This window comes from Coenobita brevimanus, chromosome 18 (genome assembly GCF_032717465.1).
Source record: "Coenobita brevimanus isolate Jiangsu-jjx chromosome 18, ASM3271746v2, whole genome shotgun sequence".
In the NCBI taxonomy this organism is placed as follows: domain Eukaryota; kingdom Metazoa; phylum Arthropoda; class Malacostraca; order Decapoda; family Coenobitidae; genus Coenobita; species Coenobita brevimanus.
Window position 1 is genome coordinate 38,515,155 of NC_136971.1, and position 18,584 is coordinate 38,533,738.

An 18,584-nucleotide genomic window follows, 5' to 3' on the forward strand; every position below is an offset into this window, starting at 1 on the left:
TAAAGTTTTTACCAGACCAGTGGATACACTTTATTTTAGCGTTGTTTAATGTAGCCTTTTCCTCTGGCTCTTATCCCACATCCTGGCAGTTGGCCCGTATGGTCACGATATTTAAGAAAGGTAACAGATCATTACCCAAGAATTACCGTGGTATAAATATAATAAATTGTTTGGCAAAGCTGTATGACATGGTGCTATCAACTTGGTTAATTATGTGGTTTGTTCCGTATCGGGAGCAGGCAGGGAATCTGGAGGGCCGGGGCTGCATTGAACATGTGGTGGCACTTAGACTGTTAATTGATTTGGCCCACAGGAGAAAACATAAGTCATTTGTTTGCTTTGTCGATTTTTCAATGGCATAATTTATGACCGGGTCCCTCGCGCCAAATTGTTTCGCATGTTACGTGAGTTGGGGTGAGGGTCGCTAATGTTAGCGGCGCTGGTGGCGATATACGGGGTTACTTTGAGCATTATTGGGACAGCCATTGTAACATCCAGGATCGGCGTCAGACAGGGGTCCCCAACATCTTGTTTATTGTTTATCATTTTTGTAAACAGCATGATTAAGTTGATAAAGTCCAATTGTGGGCCAGATGGTTTTTTACAGTGGCTTCATCTCCTTGTCCTTATGGACGATACTGTTCTTCTCTCGACAACGCGACGCGGGATGGAACATAAACTTACATTTCTGAATCAGTTCTGTGTAAATAATGGCATGGTTGCGAATAATATTAAGACCAAGTTCTTTGCAATCCATGCGTCAGTGGGCGATCGTGATCCACTCTGCGTTGGTGATATGGTCGTGCAGTGGTGTGGCAGGTATGTGTATCTGGGCAGCCTGTTCACAAGCAACGGGACCCTGTCGTCCGCCATTACCGCCCACGCACAGTCAAGAATGTGCCACATTCTGAAATTTGTGTCATGTTTGGAAAAGAATATAGACATACCATTTTATGTTAAAAAGAAAATGTTTGAAACAACCTTAATGTCAACCATCCTATATGGCTGTGAGTCCTGGTTCAATGGGAACTTGAGGCCAATGGAAAAATTGTATAACTGGGGTAAACAGCTGCTAGGAGCTCGTATGACGGCGTACACGGACGTTTGTAAAGTGGAACTCGGGTGCCCGCCACTGAAATCTTTAGTACTGGAAAGGCAGAGGAAGCTTTTCCAGCGACTGTGGGGGGAAAGGCGCGGTATGCCCGATAACCCGTGGGTGCACGCCGTCAGGCTGACCATGGCGGCTAACACACCAACAAGTAAACACATTAAGAGTTTAATTAATGATTCTGTTGATGATGTTAAAGTCGGCATTGAACCTTTAAAGCAATCAATTTCTAACTCTACATCTTCTAGAAAGCTAATTTATAATGTGTTGAACCCTACCTTAACAGTTCACGAGATCTATAAATGTCGTGGTAAAACTAGTGAGGTACACAGAATGGCATTTAGTCGGCTGCGGGTAATCAGTCATAATCTGGCGATTGAGACGGGCCGTTGGAATCGCGTGGACGGGAACGTCTCCTGGTAGCAGAGCGGCTCTGTCCATGTGGAGCTGTGCAAACAGAGTTGCATGTACTGGAGGTATGTCCACTGACTCAGCACATACGTAGGCTACAAGATATAACTTTACTTCCTAGAGTCAAAACATTGGTGACGATGCTCAGTTTCCTATTGAGGGGATAGTGTATAAGGTCCTTTCCTGTTTTGGCTAGTGTGTACTATAATGTTTACCATAACCTATGTTATTTAAAGTGTATTTAATTCATTTTGTATGCTCTTATTCTAACCATGATATATCATTGGGATTTTTTTTTTTTTCGTAAAAAAGGTCTATCTATCTATCTATCTATTGCCAGACGCCTCAATCCCGTTTGGGGTGGCCACAAACAAATCGCCTCCAAGTCGCCCTGTCCCCCGCCATTTCACTGCCCTGCTCCCAGCTCACACCCCCCTCTCTCATATACCTCTCCACCCCATCCCTCCATCTCATCCTCGGCCTCCCCCTCCCTCTTCCCCCCTCCACCTCACTCACATACACTCTCTTCGTCATTCTTTCGCCCTCCATCCTCTCCACATGGCCAAACCACCTCAGTGTGTTCCTCATAACGCTTCCTATCACATCCACATCCACACCACAACGCTCCTTTATATCCTCATTCGTCAGCCTGTCTCTCCACGTGACTCCACAGGCTCCTCTTAAATAACTCATTTCCACTGCTCTCTTTCTTGACTTGTGTCCTTCCAACAATGTCCAAGCTTCACTTCCGTAAAAAAGGTGATTGGTCAAATTGCAGTTAAGTTACTAATCAGAAGTGTAATGATTTCCATCTTTCATTAAGGCTATATAGATGCACTGATCAACCCTTTAATACTTCGCTTGTTTTGTGGACCATAATTGTTTGCTAATATCTGATGTACTGTTTATCATGTTAAGGTTTAATGTTGCTTGAAATCCTGTATGTGTAACTGGATATTGTGGTCAATAAATACTTACTTACTTACTGTGTGTGTGTGTGTGTGTGTGTGTGTGTGTGTGTGTGTGTGTGTGTGTGTGTGTGTCGCATTTCGGGAGACACTGTGTATAGGGTAGTTCTTTTTCTGCTAAGCGTTTTATGCTGTTTCATTTCATATAGTAGTGGGAAACAGAGACAGATTGATGATAATGATGACGGTGATGATGACGTTGATGATGATGATGACACTACTCTTCCTTTTACCATATTGTAATTGGTATAAAAATGTACATAAACATTCCATGAGGGAGCATCATGAAGCATTCCATTTTAAGATTTTATATTTATTTGGCCAACCAATGGATCAGCGTTGTCACTGAAGGGTAGGCAGGAAATACCCAAATCGCCCGTTACTTGATAATAATACCATAAATACATTGATTATCGTCCGCCTTTAGCATGGCGAAGCGGTATAGTTTGTGTATGTGTGTGTGTTCTTACCTAATTGTTCTTACCTAATTGTATCTTTACAGGAATGAGTCAAGCTCGTACTGTCCCGTGTCTTAAACCATATTTATCGTACATATCCTTAAATTTGTGAATTGTTTTGGCGCACACTATTTCATTCGGTAGTGCATTCCATTGATCAATTGCTCTGTTTGGGAAACTGAATTTCCTTACGTCTTTATCACCTCTCTTCTTATGCAGTTTTTTGCAGTGTCCTCTTGCTGATGCTTCTCCATATGTTAAGTAATCATTTATGTCTATTTTCTCCTTTCCTGATATGCACTTATATAGCATTATCATGTCACCTCTTTTCCTTCTCTCCTGTAATGTTGGTAGATTCAGTTTATTTAGTCTTTCTTCGTAGCTTAGGTCCCTTAAGCTTGGTATCCATCTTGTAGCGGCCCTTTGAACTTTTTCAATCTTGTCTATATGCTTTTTGAGATGAGGACTCCCGACTACTGATGCATATTCCAGGGTTGGTCTAATGAATGATATTATTATCCTTCTTAGCATGTCTTCATTTATGTATGTGAATGCTATTCTCATATTTGCAAGCAGTGTATACATGTTCCGTACCTTCTCGCTGATGTGGTCAGCCGGAGATAGTCTGTTATTGATAATCACACCTAGGTCTTTCTCTCTTTCTGATGTGTATAGGTTTTTATTTCCTAACTTATAATCCCAATCAGGTCTTTTTCCACTTTTACCAAACTTGATTACATGACACTTGTCCACATTGAATTCCATTTGCCATGTACTACTCCATTCATGAAGTTCATTTAATTCTTCTTGTAGCTCCCTACAAGAGTCTGTGCTAGTAATTCTCCTCTGTATTTTTGCATCATCTGCAAACATATTCAGATAGCTCTCATTTCCAGTGTTACTGTTTATATCATTTATGTACACTAGAAACATGATTGGTGCCAGCACCGAACCCTGTGGTACTCCACTAGTCACTTCTTTCCATGATGAGTAGTTTCCTCTTAGTACTGTCCTCATTTCTCTTTTTATGAGAGTCTTGCATCCAACAAAACAGTTTGCCTCGAATTCCTCCTTGATGGTACAGCTTCCATAAAAGTCTTTGGTGTGGTACTGTGTCAAAAGCTTTCTTGAAATCTAAATAGATACTGTCCACCCATCCTTCCCTTTCCTGTATTGTGTTTGTTACTCTGTCATAATAGCTCAACAGATTAGTAACACATGATTTTCCTTTTCTGAAACCAAACTGTCTTTCTGTTATCATACTGTGTTCTTCTAGGTGATTTACCCAAGCTTTTCTTATAAGTTTTTCTAATACCTTGCTTACATCACTGGTCAGTGATACTGGTCGGTAGTTGAGAGGATTTTGTCTATTTCCTTTCTTGAATAAGGGGACTATATTTGCTGTGTGTGTGTGTGTGTGTGTGTGTGTGTGTGTGTGTGTGTGTGTGTGTGTGTGTGTGTGTGTGTGTGTGTGTGTGTGTGTGTTGCCAAGATATCTCGAAAAGTTAAGGACGAATTTTCACCAAACCTTCATGAAACAGCAAGAATGTTGATGTGAAGAGGCTTGTTACTTCTGGTGAGTTTTTGATCACAGACGATCAAATGCCATCCACCAGATTTGTAGGATTGGCGTTTTGCGAAACGTGGTGACTGAATTCCGTAGAGTTTTGCTAATATTCTTGAAATTTGGCTTTTGAGTAATTATCCAAGAACATATTATAGCGGTTGATTAGCATTTGGCCCCGCTAAAGTTTTGTTTCATTTAATATAAATTGGCTTGTTGCAAAACGCGGTGGCTAAATTCCGTAGAGTTTTGCAAATTTTCTTCATACTGCACAGCTTGAACCTTGGCCAACAACTATATTGGCAGGCGATTAGCATTCGGCCTCAGAATATTATTGTTTCATTACAATAGGAAAATAATACAAAATAAAGACTAAAGACCAGGGACTAACAGTGTGGAGCCTAATACACAGATCGTTAGGACTGAGTCAAGAGTATATGTGGAAAAATGTAGGTGTATGTAAGAATAAAATTTGGGTTGAGAGTACGATGACATATTCATTATAGGGGGAACATACTTATACTGATGTACTGCACATTTTAGTTTGTTGTCTGGTATTCATGGTACTGCGTTCATCGCGTAAACAAGTACGATAATTTTTTAATCATGTAAGAACCAACGTATTTTTACTTGATTATACGCATTGTCCGACTCTCTCTCTCTCTCTCTCTCGTGGTAACCCCTTCACTGTGGTGTGAAGTATTTAGTTTACTGTTGCTGCCTTCAGACGATGTTTATTACTCTCTCTCTCTCTCTCTCTCCTGATCTGAAGTAAGGAGTTATCCATCCATCCATCATCCAATCCTACGTTGCCCCATGAGGAGCGTAGGAACCCAGGACTAGGCAAGTTGGTCCTGACATTTAAGATGAGAGTGACCAGCCTCAATCATTCCTGAGTGGCATTATATCCCTTGGATATAAACCTACACCGGTTCAATCCGATTGAAGCGCCTTAATTACCCACTAAACCACCAGGCGCCATAATCTGGTTATATGGTTATTACCCAGCATAGTAAGTGATTTCCTGGTGTAGGCCTACAGGAAACCATCTGGCTTGTCACTCGATGTAGAGCCACCCGTAGACAGAAGGAAGAGGAAAGATGAAGGAAAGACAGAAGAGGGAGTGTAAAGTCACCAATAGGCAGGAGGAGGAGAAAAGAATAAAGGAAAGACAGAAGAGGAAGGAAGAGAGGAAAGGGCAGACACCCAAAGCAGCAGCACTGCATCGAGTGAGTGGATGATGAGTGCCCCCACCTACCACAAGTTTAACAAGAAAAATAAAATCTGTATGTATAAGACTGGGAGGCGCTGTGACGCGATCGGTAGCACACTCGTAAGATGCGTGTGCCCTCAGTCCAGGTTTCGAATCGAAGCCGTGGCAGACATAGTGGGTGCTGGTGGTATGTCCTTTCATAGGCTTGCATATGTTTACACCTTGTCATTTCTACCAATGACATTAAAAACACACAGATATAGTCATTGCATCTCTGACACATGCATCGATCACTCGCCTTACACAAACGCCCTCCCCAGTAGTGCTTCGTCCGCACTTGATGTAGTGTTGCCTACTTCTTCCTTCATCTTTATCGTGTGTGTGTGTGTGTGTGTGTGTGTGTGTGTGTGTGTGTGTGTGTGTGTGTGTGTGTGTGTGTGTGTGTGTGTGTGTGTGTGTGTGTGTGTGTGTGTGTGTGTGTGTGTGTGTGCCCTCCTCTCCTTATTTTACCCATCCTCTGTGTCACTTTATTACACTTTATTTCACTTCACATGGCTCTACACTGAGTGACTAGCCTAATGGTTTCCTTTAAGCCAGGAAACCATTTACAACGCTGGGTGGTAACCATATAACCAACACCCTACTATGGCGTCCTTGTTAAGTGGGTGGAGAGTGGCCAGTGCAGTATCCAGTCGAGATCCAACCCCGCGCCCCGCCTCTCTGTCTGCCGCAGGGAAGCATCGATTAACTGCACGGGAGCGGGCCTGCGGGGGCGGTAGCTTGTCTGCTTCTACACGCTGCTGCTGCCCAATCCCGCATTTGACCTCGATACTTGCGTACTTTAAGAAAAAAAAAAAAAAAAAACTGACTTTTTCAGTTTCCATCATTATGGGTAGTGATAAAACTGACATATTATCTGCTGTCTTTCATTTGTAGAAGCATGTGTTGTTGGACAAAAGCTTAGATGATGTGTGGTGTAGTGTGAGAGGGAGGTAATATGTGTGATGTGGTGTGGTGTGGTGAGAGGGAGGTACTATGTGTGATGTGGTGTGGTGAGACGGAGGTAATATGTGTGGTGTGGTGTGGTGAGACGGAGGTAATATGCACGTGTGGTGTGGTGTGAAAGGGGGTTAACATGTGTGGTGTGCTGTGGTTTGATGTGGTATGGTGTGGTGTGACAGGGAGGCAAGAAGTGTGGTGTAGTGTAAGAGGGAGGTAAGATGTGTGGTGTGGTGTAGTGTGGTGTGAGAGGCAGGTAAGATGTGTGGTGTGGTGTAGTGTGGTGTGAGAGGCAGGTAAGATGTGTGGTGTGGTGTGGTGTGAGAGGGAGGTAAGATGTGTGGTGTGGTGTGGTGTGAGAAGGAGGTAAGATGTGTGGTGTGGTGTGGTGTGAAAGGGAGGTAAGATGTGTGGTGTGGTGTGAAAGGGAGGTAAGATGTGTGGTGTGATGTGAGAAGGATGTATGATGTGTGGTATGGTGTGCTATGAAAGGAAGGTATGATGTGTGGTGTGGTGTGGTGTGGTTTGATGTGAGAGGGAGGTATGATGTGTGGTGTGGTGTGGTGTGGTGTGGTGTGAGATGGAGGTATGATGTGTGGTGTGGTGTGGTGTGAGAGGGAGGTATGATGTGTGGTGTGGTGTGGTGTGAGAGGGAGGTATGATGTGTGGTGTGGTGTGGTGTGAGAGGGAGGTATGATGTGTGGTGTGGTGTGGTGTGAGAGGGAGGTATGATGTGTGGTGTGGTGTGGTGTGAGAAGGAGGTAAGGTATGTGGTGTGGTGTGGTGAGGTGTGAGAGTGAGGTAAGATGTGTGGTGTGGTGTGGTGTGGTGTGAGAGGAAGGTAAGATGTGTGGTGTGGTGTGGTGTGGTGTGGTGTGAGAGGAAGGTAAGACGTGTGGTGTGGTGTAGTGTGAGAGGAAGGTAAGATGTGTGGTGTGGTGTGGTGTGGTGTGAGAGGAAGGTAAGACGTGTGGTGTGGTGTGGTGTGAGAGGAAGGTAAGATGTGTGGTGTGGTGTGGTGTGAAAGGAAGGTAAGATGTGTGGTGTGGTGTGGTGTGGTGTGAGAGGGGGGTAAGATGTGTGGTGTGGTGTGGTGTGGTGTGAGAGGGAGGTAAGATGTGTGGTGTGGTGTGGTGTGAGAGGGAGGTAAGATGTGTGGTGTGGTGTGGTGTGAGAGGGAGGTAAGATGTGTGGTGTGGTGTGGTGTGAGAGGAAGGTAAGATGTGTGGTGTGGTGTGGTGTGAGAGGAAGGTAAGACGTGTGGTGTGGTGTGGTGTGAGAGGAAGGTAAGATGTGTGGTGTGGTGTGGTGTGAGAGGAAGGTAAGATGTGTGGTGTGGTGTGGTGTGAGAGGAAGGTAAGATGTGTGGTGTGGTGTGGTGTGAGTGGGAGGTAAGATGTGTGGTGTGGTGTGGTGTGAGAGGAAGGTAAGATGTGTGGTGTGGTGTGGTGTGACAGGAAGGTAAGATGTGTGGTGTGGTGTGGTGTGAGAGGGGGGTAAGATGTGTGGTGTGGTGTGGTGTGAGAGGGGGGTAAGATGTGTGGTGTGGTGTGGTGTGGTGTGAGAGGAAGGTAAGATGTGTGGTGTGGTGTGGTGTGAGAGGAAGGTAAGATGTGTGGTGTGGTGTGGTGTGGTGTGAGAGGAAGGTAAGATGTGTGGTGTGGTGTGGTATGAGAGGAAGGTAAAATGTGTGGTATGGTGTGGTGTGAGTGGGAGGTAAAATGTGTGGTGTGGTGTACGAGACGTAGTTGGTTCGTTGCTACCGGTAGCCGCCAATGTACGTAGACGTAGCCAAGGAGTGTAATTATATAGAGTAAGGTTATCTGGTTGTATCGTCGATGGAGTGGCACCAGGAGAGAAAGTAATGGTGAGGCGTTGTAGATGTCAGGGTAGGCCTTCTCTGTTCCTTTATCCTCTTCATATTGTAAGTGGGATGATGAAATAGGCAGATTTGGGTCGATGGAGTTCACTGTGAGACAGTTATATGAATAAAAGTTAAGAACATGGCGTGACCCGTATAGCCTGGCTAGTAGCAGTTTGTGCTAGCTGCTGTCCTCCTACTTAACTCTCACTCTCCTACTTCCTGTCGCTCTCTGGGAATCTCTCCCACTCTCTCCTTGTCTAACTAACTTTCCTACATGTGATATCGGACTTATATCCCCCTCTAGCTTCTGGCTAAAGTGTGTGGACGTACGTGTGCGTACGTTTGTACGTGTGTGTCAGTCACGTTTCTGGCACATGATCAAGGGTGTTTGGCATTCTTGATTAGTCCAGGGTAAGGGGATGTTTAGTTGTCTCTTCCTGGAGAACTCAGACATAACTACCTGCTTTACATATTGGTACCTATAGCTATATAGTTATATACCGTAGTGACATATAGGCCTAGTATTGTGTTATATTATGTCTACAGTATGGTATGGTGTGGCGTGGTGTGCTGTGGTCTGGTGTGGTGTGCTGTGATATAGTGTGATATGGTGTGATATGATGTGGTGTGGTGTGGTGTCGTGTAAGATGGAGGTAAGGTGTGTGGTGTGGTGTGGTGTGAGAGGGAGGTAAGATGTGTGGTGTGGTGTGGTGTGGTGTGGTGTGAGAGGGAGGTAAGATGTGTGGTGTGGTGTGGTGTGGTGTGAGAGGGAGGTAAGATGTGTGGTGTGGTGTGAGAGGGAGGTAAGATGTGTGGTGTGGTGTGAGAGGGAGGTAAGATGTGTGGTGTGGTGTGAGAGGGAGGTAAGATGGGTGGTGTGGTGTGAGAGGGAGGTAAGATGTGTGATGTGGTGTAAGAATGAAGTAAGATGTGTAGTGTGGTGCGTGTGGTGTGGTCTGAGAGGGAGGTACGATGTGTGATGTGGTGTGGCGTATGTCACGGGGGAATGTGAATTTATGGATTAAGAATGCTTAGATGTTGCTTGAAAATAGAAACTAGGAATTGACTTGTGAAAATCAAGCAGTAAGTTTACTTTATTCCGGCTTACTTCGCCGATTCTCTAAAGACGAGAATTTATAAACTTTCTCAACAGTACACAGCAGAGACTAATTACTCACGAGTGTTGTTTGTAGTACTGTTAGCCTCTCGAGAAAGTGACTCTACCCCTGACAATTAATAACTAATGCTAATAATAATAATAAACAGGTTCTTGCTGTGGCTTAACTCCTGGCTGGCACAACGGATTTAAGTTTGATACAAAGGAACTGGCCAAAGTACCAATTAAGGATACTGTAAAGAGTTTGTGCAAACTAGGAGCGGCAACTAAAATAAGTTTAATGTGGAGAAATAAAATACGAGTTTAACTGCATTAAGCTCAAAGAAAAGAACTGTAAATTTATTGATTACAATGAAATAAATTTACATTATATGAATCTCAAAAATGAATTCAAAATAACAACGAGAATACACTCACTCGCTCATTCAAAAGCTAAACACATTTAAGCCTAGAAAAACGAATAGAAATACTGGTCAGTGGAGGGGAGCTAGGCGAAAAGACTGGGCACCTGTGCTGAACATCAAACGCTGCAATTAGCTAAGCCTGCTTTGCCAATTCACCGTCTAGGTGGAGATTCAGGAACTCGCTGTACAATGGAGGCACTGCTCTTCGCTGGGCACAAACGGACCTACACTCGACGCGACTCAAAGCCGAGTAACTTCAAACTATGAAAGGGGGCCAGAGATGGCCGTGTTCGAACTTCAACGGTCAATGGAAAGAAAGTGAGCGATATAGGCTCACAATAAATCACTCAGTGAAAGCACTAATGTCATGGAAAAGAATGGTCACTTGTGAAACAGTGAGAAATGTTCTGAAAACCATCCCGATCAAAGTGAATACAAGGACGTTGAACTGAGTGATGCGCAGTGGGAATTCCACTAGAATTCGTGGTTTTCCCACTAAAATACAATGTCACGAATTTATAAATACGCTTGGGCAAATTCGTGACATTACGCCCCATCAAAATCAAATTTTTCTTCAGAAAATTTTTCGATATACATACATATAAATCCTAACTCAGTCACACAAGATTCACGCTGTGGTGTGTGTACTATCCTGCAACAGGAGCAAATCACAGTCGCCCATGAGCGTAAAAACCTCATATTTACGTTAATAGAAGCAAGCTTGAGGAAAAAACTCCATGACGACAGTGAAAAATCCTGTACTCAGGTCAAACTGAGCAAAAAGTTTGCTACATTTTCATTAACAATTAATTGTTATGTAGCGTGATGTATGTAATACACGGTGTAGGTGTGACAGTTGTAGTGTAATTGTGCCTATGTGTAAAATTATATAATACAAATCAAGAGTAAATAGAGGTGACGAGGCAGAAGAGAAGAGGCGGCAGCATGTCGCAGAGATGATCAGCTGATCTCCATGACAAAATTGCTACACCCGCCAGCTGCACCTGCGTAAACAATCAAGGTGAAGCGTCAAAAGTGTCAGTGCGACAAACAATCTTTACTAAATTACAATTTCTCTGCCTAGTAGTCAGTACTTATGCTACAAAAAGTAAGCCCTAGCCGAAAATTTTAAGTGACAGCCAAGCTTTGTACATTCGAGGTCGCCATTATTTTCGTATTGGATACATTATTAACCAGGAAACATGGTCCCAGGACAGAATCTCAAAGGACCCTTATAGTTTACTGGTTAAACCCTAAACCTACATTATTATTAACCAGGAAACGTGGTCCCAGGACAGAATCTCAAAAGACCCTTATAGTTTACTGGTTAAACTATTAACCAGGGTGGTCCCAAGACAGAATCTCAAAGGACCCTACTGGTTAAACCCTACTCTACACCTACGATTAACTTTGGCAAGCTGAGAATCCCTACGCAATCTCGGGCAGGTCACATTTTAACACCCACTGCGGGTGTGAACACTCATGTGGATAATGTGCATTCTCCAGGAATCCTCAGAGAGGCCCACAGCTCGAGACACCACAAGGTAATTCAAACACAGCCTCAGATTGTCCTTAAAGGGTTCTCGAACTTCCCCCTTAACCTACGGAACATATGTATACTGTATACAGGCCCTGGACATAATGTGTCCTGTGGGGCCAAAGGGCGAGACATCAGGTCTGCACCCACATTACTACTGCCCTCTCTTTCAACTGACTCTGAGATTATGGGTGTGGATTCAAACGGCACAGGAAGGACATGTTCCTGATTGGTGGTACGTTGACACACACTGCAGGAATGCACAAAGCTATCTATTTCTTGTCCCATTCCTGGCAAGAAAAAGTCAGCACGGATACGGCCCTGGGTTTTCCTTTTGCCCATGTGACCTCCTGAGACTGAATAATTACCCCATTCTAACACTGCTTGGCGATACTTAGCGGGAACGACAAACTGCAGTCAAACCTCACCCTGGGGGTGTTCGTGACTCACGGTAGAGCCGTCCTTGTTTACGAAGGAACCTGGCTTGACCTCCCAATGAATACTTAATCACTCTACCCTTTTGTTTCTTCCACACAGCAGCAAGTGTCGGGTCAGAATTTTGTTCTTGGACAACATCTTGGCTACAAATAAGATCTTGCGGCGATGCAATGGTCACTGGGGTGACACAGTTTGGAGTATCGGCCATGGCTCGTGTTACTGCAGCCGAAGTCTGAGTAGCGTCATCTATGGTGCAACTATACTTGACACCTGGAATATTGCTTATTATTAGGTAAAAAAAAAAGTCCTGGCATGACAACTGCAAGTGTCGTATCAGTGTAAATTGGAGATGCCACCTGGATACGTGCCTCAGGGAACAATCTCACTGGTCCATCTATAAGCTGAGCTTGGATCTGTCAACCTGTGTACTCCTCAGGCCGAACTAGACTCTGCTTGACAGAGCAACCTGAGGAACCATTGTCTCTCAGGACCTTTACAGGAACGCTTCTCACAAACCTTGGCTGAACAAGGAAGGCACTGTCACCTGTGGGAGGGCCTGTGGAGGAAGCAGCCAGCCACTGATAAGGCTGCTGAATGAATGATGCGGCAAACATGGTGCCCTGAGAACTAGATACCTGAGTGGTCATACTCACCACCTGAGGAGTTGGAGCATTGACCACCTGTGGCGGAGTGTTCACTGTCGCTGGGGGACTAATGAACTCTGGGGAAGTACCTGTGCTTCTAGGGATGACACCACCGTACTGCTGTTGAGGAATGAAGGCTGCGTTTGCTTCCTGCCTCTGATACACTGGAGCTGGTGCTGAGAAGGATTGCCCCAATCTTTGACTGTGTAGCTGATACTGCTGCTGGTTAGGATATTGTCGTACTGCTTCCACTCAGGTTTCTGGGTGTTTTGCCCCTGGTCCTTCTTCTGCAGTTTGTTTGGACCTTGGCCATTATTCTGGGAACGGCCGTGATGCTGGGTTCAGTCTGAGATGGTTTCCAAGATTTGTCAGCTTTCCTGTTCCAGGTGTGTTGCTCACGAGTTTAATACCCGTACGCAGTAAAGAATGCATCAGCCTTCTCCACCATTTGGCTGGCATCCCTTACCTGGCAGATCTTAAGCTGAGCCATAAGCTCAGCAGGCCACGACTTTTCTAGCTGCGTGCACAGCATAAGGTCAATTATCCCCTCTCGCGTGGGAGGAGTTTCATCTTTCTCCGTCCACTCATCTAAGTAAGCAGTAAGCAGATCAAGAAACTGAACAGCAGCCTCTTTTTCTTGTAGACGCGCCCTCATAAACTGACTCCTGGCATCGTCAACTGTGAGACCGTACGCTTTGATGAGTGCGGCCTTCGTCATCTCATACGTGAGACTGTTGATACAAATTCTGTGGAGAATATCGAGAGCAGGGCCCTCAAACAGGCTAAGAAACTGAAGCCACTTAACTGCCTCATCCAGCTGGTACAGCTGAGCCATGTCTTCGAAACGAGCTATGAATGGCTCGATTCACTCGCCTTCCTTGTATGAAGGAAGCTTGATGTGTGGGGTCGCCAGAACATGTGTAGGGAGAACGCTCGTGGAGCTTGGGTTAGCTGCACCAGATGTGTCTGAAGCCAAGGAGTCTCGCTTGAGCCTCAGCATCTCAAGTTCATGTTTCTCACGTGCCTCGCGCTCGGCACGTTCGTGTTCTTGCTCTCTCTCGTTGTTCTCACTCGTATTCACGCTCTCTCTCTCGTTGTTCTCGCTCGTGTTCACGTTGCTTTTGCTCATGTTCACGTTCTCTCTTGCATTCCTCACACTGTTCTTGCTCATGTTCGCGTTGTTCTCGCTCATATTCGCGTTGTTCTCGCTCTTATTCACGTTGAATTCTATGCCCTTCACGAGCATCATTCTCACTTTGCTGCTCGTAACTAAATCGAGAGAGGATGTAGTCCTGTATTTGTTCGGGGTCGATAAGCACCATATTTTGGCTTCCTGTACATATATATTAGTAGTCATGATGCTAACTCAATTAAGGCTGAGTGGACTAAAGACTAAGCACTGACTGCTATTTTGCAGAGAAATGCCAATAATCAAGAGTAAAGAATATAGGCACAGGTTGGTGGTGACCAGTTTTATCTAGTTAAACTGGTAAAGAAAGAAAATTAAAAAAGAAGCAACTGACTGTGAAAACTATTACGTAAAATTAATAGAAATGAATTAATAACTACCAGTAAGATAGTGCCTATAGACTTTAATGATAAATACCTAAGTATGAGTGAGTGAGTATTATCTCGTTAATAACTTTAGAGCTAAGAGTTAATATCCTGGAATGAGGTCGCCAGATGTCACGGGGGGATGTGAATTTATGAAATAAGAATGCTTAGATGTTGCTTGAAAATAGAAACAAGGAATTGACTTGTGAAAATCAAGCAGTAAGTTTACTTTATTCCGGCTTACTTCGCCGATTCTCTAAAGACGAGAATTTATAAACTTTCTCAATACTACACAGCAGAGACTAATTACTCACGAGTGCTGTTTGTAGTACTGTTAGCCTCTCGAGAAAGTGGCTCCACCCCTGACAATCAATAACTAATGTTAATAATAATAATAAACAGATTCTTGCTGATGCTGAACTGGCTCGCACAACGGATTTAAGTTTGATACAAAGGAACTGGCCTAAGTACCAGTTAAGGATATTGCAACGAGTTTGTGCAAACTAGGAGCGGTGGCCGAATCGGTAGAGAGGCGGCCTGTAGTCCTAATGGACCCAGGATCGAATCCCGGCTGGGGCAGGGAACAGTTTAAGGATTTGAATTTCCTAAAAGCAGAGTTTCCTGATCTACCAGATGACCCGCCGACATGTCGTAAAAATACCCCCGCTAATACCAATACACACATCCTGTATGAGACAGCCCTAGCATGTATTCAATATGGATGGTGGGTGTTAGTGTCGAAGTGGTGACATGTGGAGGTGTAGGAGGACTACTGGGCCTTGGGATAGGTCACTGCCCCCAAGAAATAGGCCCTGAAGCCTTTGCCCAGAGTCGGACACGTAAAAAACAAAACAAAAAAAAACTAAAATATGCTTACTGTGGAGAAATAAAACACGAGTTTAATTACATTAAACTCAAAGAAAAGAACTGTAAATATATTGATTACACTGAAATAAATTTACTTTATATGAATCTCAAAAGCGAATTCAAAATAACAACGAGAATACACTCACTCGCTCAATCAAAAGCTAAACACATTTAAGCCTAGAAAAACGAATAGAAATACTGGTCAGTGGAGGGGAGCTGAGCGAAGAGACTGGGCACCTGTGCTGAACAACAAACGCTGCAAATCGCTAAGCCTGCTTTGCCAGTTCACCGTCTAGGTGGAGATTCAGGAACTCGCTGTACAACGGAGGCGCTGCTCTTCGCTGGGCACAAACGGACCTACACTCCCGGCGACTCAAAGCTGAGTAACTTCAAATTATGAAAGGGGGCGAGAAATGGCCGTGTTCGAACTTCAACGGCCAACGGAAAGAAAGTGAGCGATATAGGCTCACAATAAATCACTCAGTGAAAGCACTACTGTCGTGGGAAAGAATGGTCACTTGTGAAACAGTGAGAAATGTTCTGAAAACCATCCCGATCAAAGTGAATACAAGGACGTTGAACTGACTGATGCGCAGTGGGAATTCCATTAGAATTCGTGGTTTTCCCACTAAAATACAATGTCACGAATTTATAAATACGTTCGCGCGAATTCGTGACAGTGTGGTGTGGTGTGAGAAGGAGGTAAGATGTGTGGTGTGGTGTGAGCGGGAGGAACGATGTGTGGTGTGGTGTGGTGTGTTGTGGTGTGAGAGGGAGGTAAGATTTGTGGTGTGTTGTGGTGTGAGAGGGAGGTATGATGTGTGGTGTGGTGGTATGAAAGGGAGGTAGGATATGTTGTGTGATGTGGGGAAGTGTAGTGTGGTGTGGTGTGGTATGGTTTGGTGTGGTATGATGTGGTGTGGTATGATGTGGTGTGGTGTAGTATGGTTTGGTGTGGTATGGTGTGGTGTGGTGTGATGTAAGAGGGAGGTATGACGTTTGGTGTAGTGTGGTGTTAGAGAGAGGTAATATGTGTTGTGTGGTGTGAGAAGGAGGTAAGATGTGTGGTGTGGTGTGAGAAGGAGGTAAGATGTGTGGTGTGGTGTGGTGTGAGAGGGAGGTAAGATGTGTGGTGTGGTGTGGCGTGAGAGGGAGGTAAGATGTGTGGTGTGGTGTGAGAAGGAGGTAAGATGTGTGGTGTGGTGTGGTGTGAGAAGGAGGTAAGATGTGTGGTGTGGTGTGGCGTGAGAGGGAGGTAAGATGTGTGGTGTGGTGTGGTGTGAGAGGGAGGTAAGATGTGTGGTGTGGTGTGGTGTGAGGAGGAGGTAAGATGTGTGGTGTGGTGTGGTGTGAGAGGGAGGTAAGATGTGTGGTGTGGTGTGGCGTGAGAGGGAGGTAAGATGTGTGATGTGGTGTAAGAGGGAGGTAAGATGTGTGATGTGGTGTAAGAGGGAGGTAAGATGTGTGGTGTGGTGTGAGTGGGAGGTAAGATGTGTGATGTGGTGTAAGAGGGAGGTAAGATGTGTGATGTGGTGTAAGAGGGAGGTAAGATGTGTGATGTGGTGTAAGAGGGAGGTAAGATGTGTGGTGTGGTGTGAGAGGGAGGTAAGATGTGTGGTGTGGTGTGGTGTGAGTGGGAGGTAAGATGTGTGGTGTGGTGTGAGTGGGAGGTAAGATGTGTGGTGTGGTGTGAGTGGGAGGTAAGATGTGTGGTGTGGTGTGAGAGGGAGGTAAGATGTGGGGTGTGGTGTGGTGTGAGAAGGAGGTAAGATGTGTGGTGTGGTGTGAGAGGGAGGTAAGATGTGTGGTGTGCTGTGGTGTGAGAGGGAGGTAAGATGTGTGGTGTGGTGTGGTGTGAAAGGGAGGTAAGATGTGTGATGTGCTGTGGTGTGAGAGGGAGGTAAGATGTGTGGTGTGCTGTGGTGTGAGAGGGAGGTAAGATGTGTGGTGTAATGTGAGAGGGAGGTAAGATGTGTGGTGTGGTGTGAGAGGGAGGTAAGATGTGTGGTGTGGTGTGAGAGGGAGGTAAGATGTGTGGTGTGGTGTGATGTGAGACGGAAAAAGATGTGTGACACTGATCCCTGGCAGAGTAAACTCCTCAGTGTCAGTTGTTGCGGGGTCACTACACTGAGTGGAAAACTAGGACACATGACGTTACTTAAGATGCCGACTGTACGTTTATGTTTGGCAGTAGGATGGGAATGATGGCGAAAGGATAGAAGAAAAATGGAAAAAAAGGAAGAATGGATGAGATAATGGTTGAGGAAATGTAAGGATGAATAAATGGATGTTATGGGCACAAAGTGGACGCATCAGGCTGCCCGGTGAAGGTGTAATCTCATTCTCTCCTCGCAAAATGATATAGCTTGCACCGCTGGAACTGCAGAGAGAGAGAGAGAGAGAGAGAGAGAGAGAGAGAGAGAGTTACAATAAGTTATTGTCATTACTACTAGCCCAAACAAGTGTTCATCCATCACTACCAGGATTAACAAGCAGCTTAACGAGCACTGCGACTCTCAGCACCCTCAGGCAGGGAACTCAACCCAGTACTGAAGCTCTCAGGCAAACCCACCACCACTACAGGGATAACTACTACAGAACCTTCACAGCTACCCCTAACGAGCGCTGTAACAACTCTCCCATTCCTAGCGATCACCCCTAATGGCCCAAAATCATCATTACCAGCCCTAATGAGCACCTTAAACTGGACCCGTTTCGGTACTCTCAGGCGGGGAACTCAATCCATTATCAACAACCACCATTCCTACAGCCCTAATGACCTCCAAACCACCCCTGACGAGCAGCCTAATGAAGCTGACCCCTGTTCCAGCACTGCGGGTCCAGGTGGTGGGGTGGTTTGGGTCATTTAATCACCCTAGGTAATTACAGGTCAATTAATTTAGCAAGCACGTTGGAGAGGTCAATTGCCAGCCCTTAACGACCATCACTATTGACCTCGTTCACTCCATCACAGCCATTATCATCATCATCTGGACCTCCTTTCCCACCCTAGAGCAGGGTGAGGAATAGCAATGTCCAGACAGCCCAAATTTGCCCAGTCCAATGGACCACGCTTCCATTCACTCACCATTCAAGTCCCCGAATCCTGGCTCTATCTGATACGCCATAAACATTCATCACGTTCTGTAGCTTCACATAAACGTATCTGATAGAGTCAGTCCAGACGCTGCCACGTTAAAAAGGGGTGCCAAATTCCTGAACATGCACTTCTCCTGATAACATTCATCCAGCCAGCTCGATCTCTTGTCAGATCCCTAGCCTTACCGACTTCCATACCTCTCTTCCTCACACACTCATCCACCATATCTCTCCACCTTCTCCCTGGCCTACCTCGCCTCCTCCTTTCTTCAAATTCGCTCAGATATACCTATTTCACCACGTTATTGATATCCATTCTCTCCACATGACAGATATTAT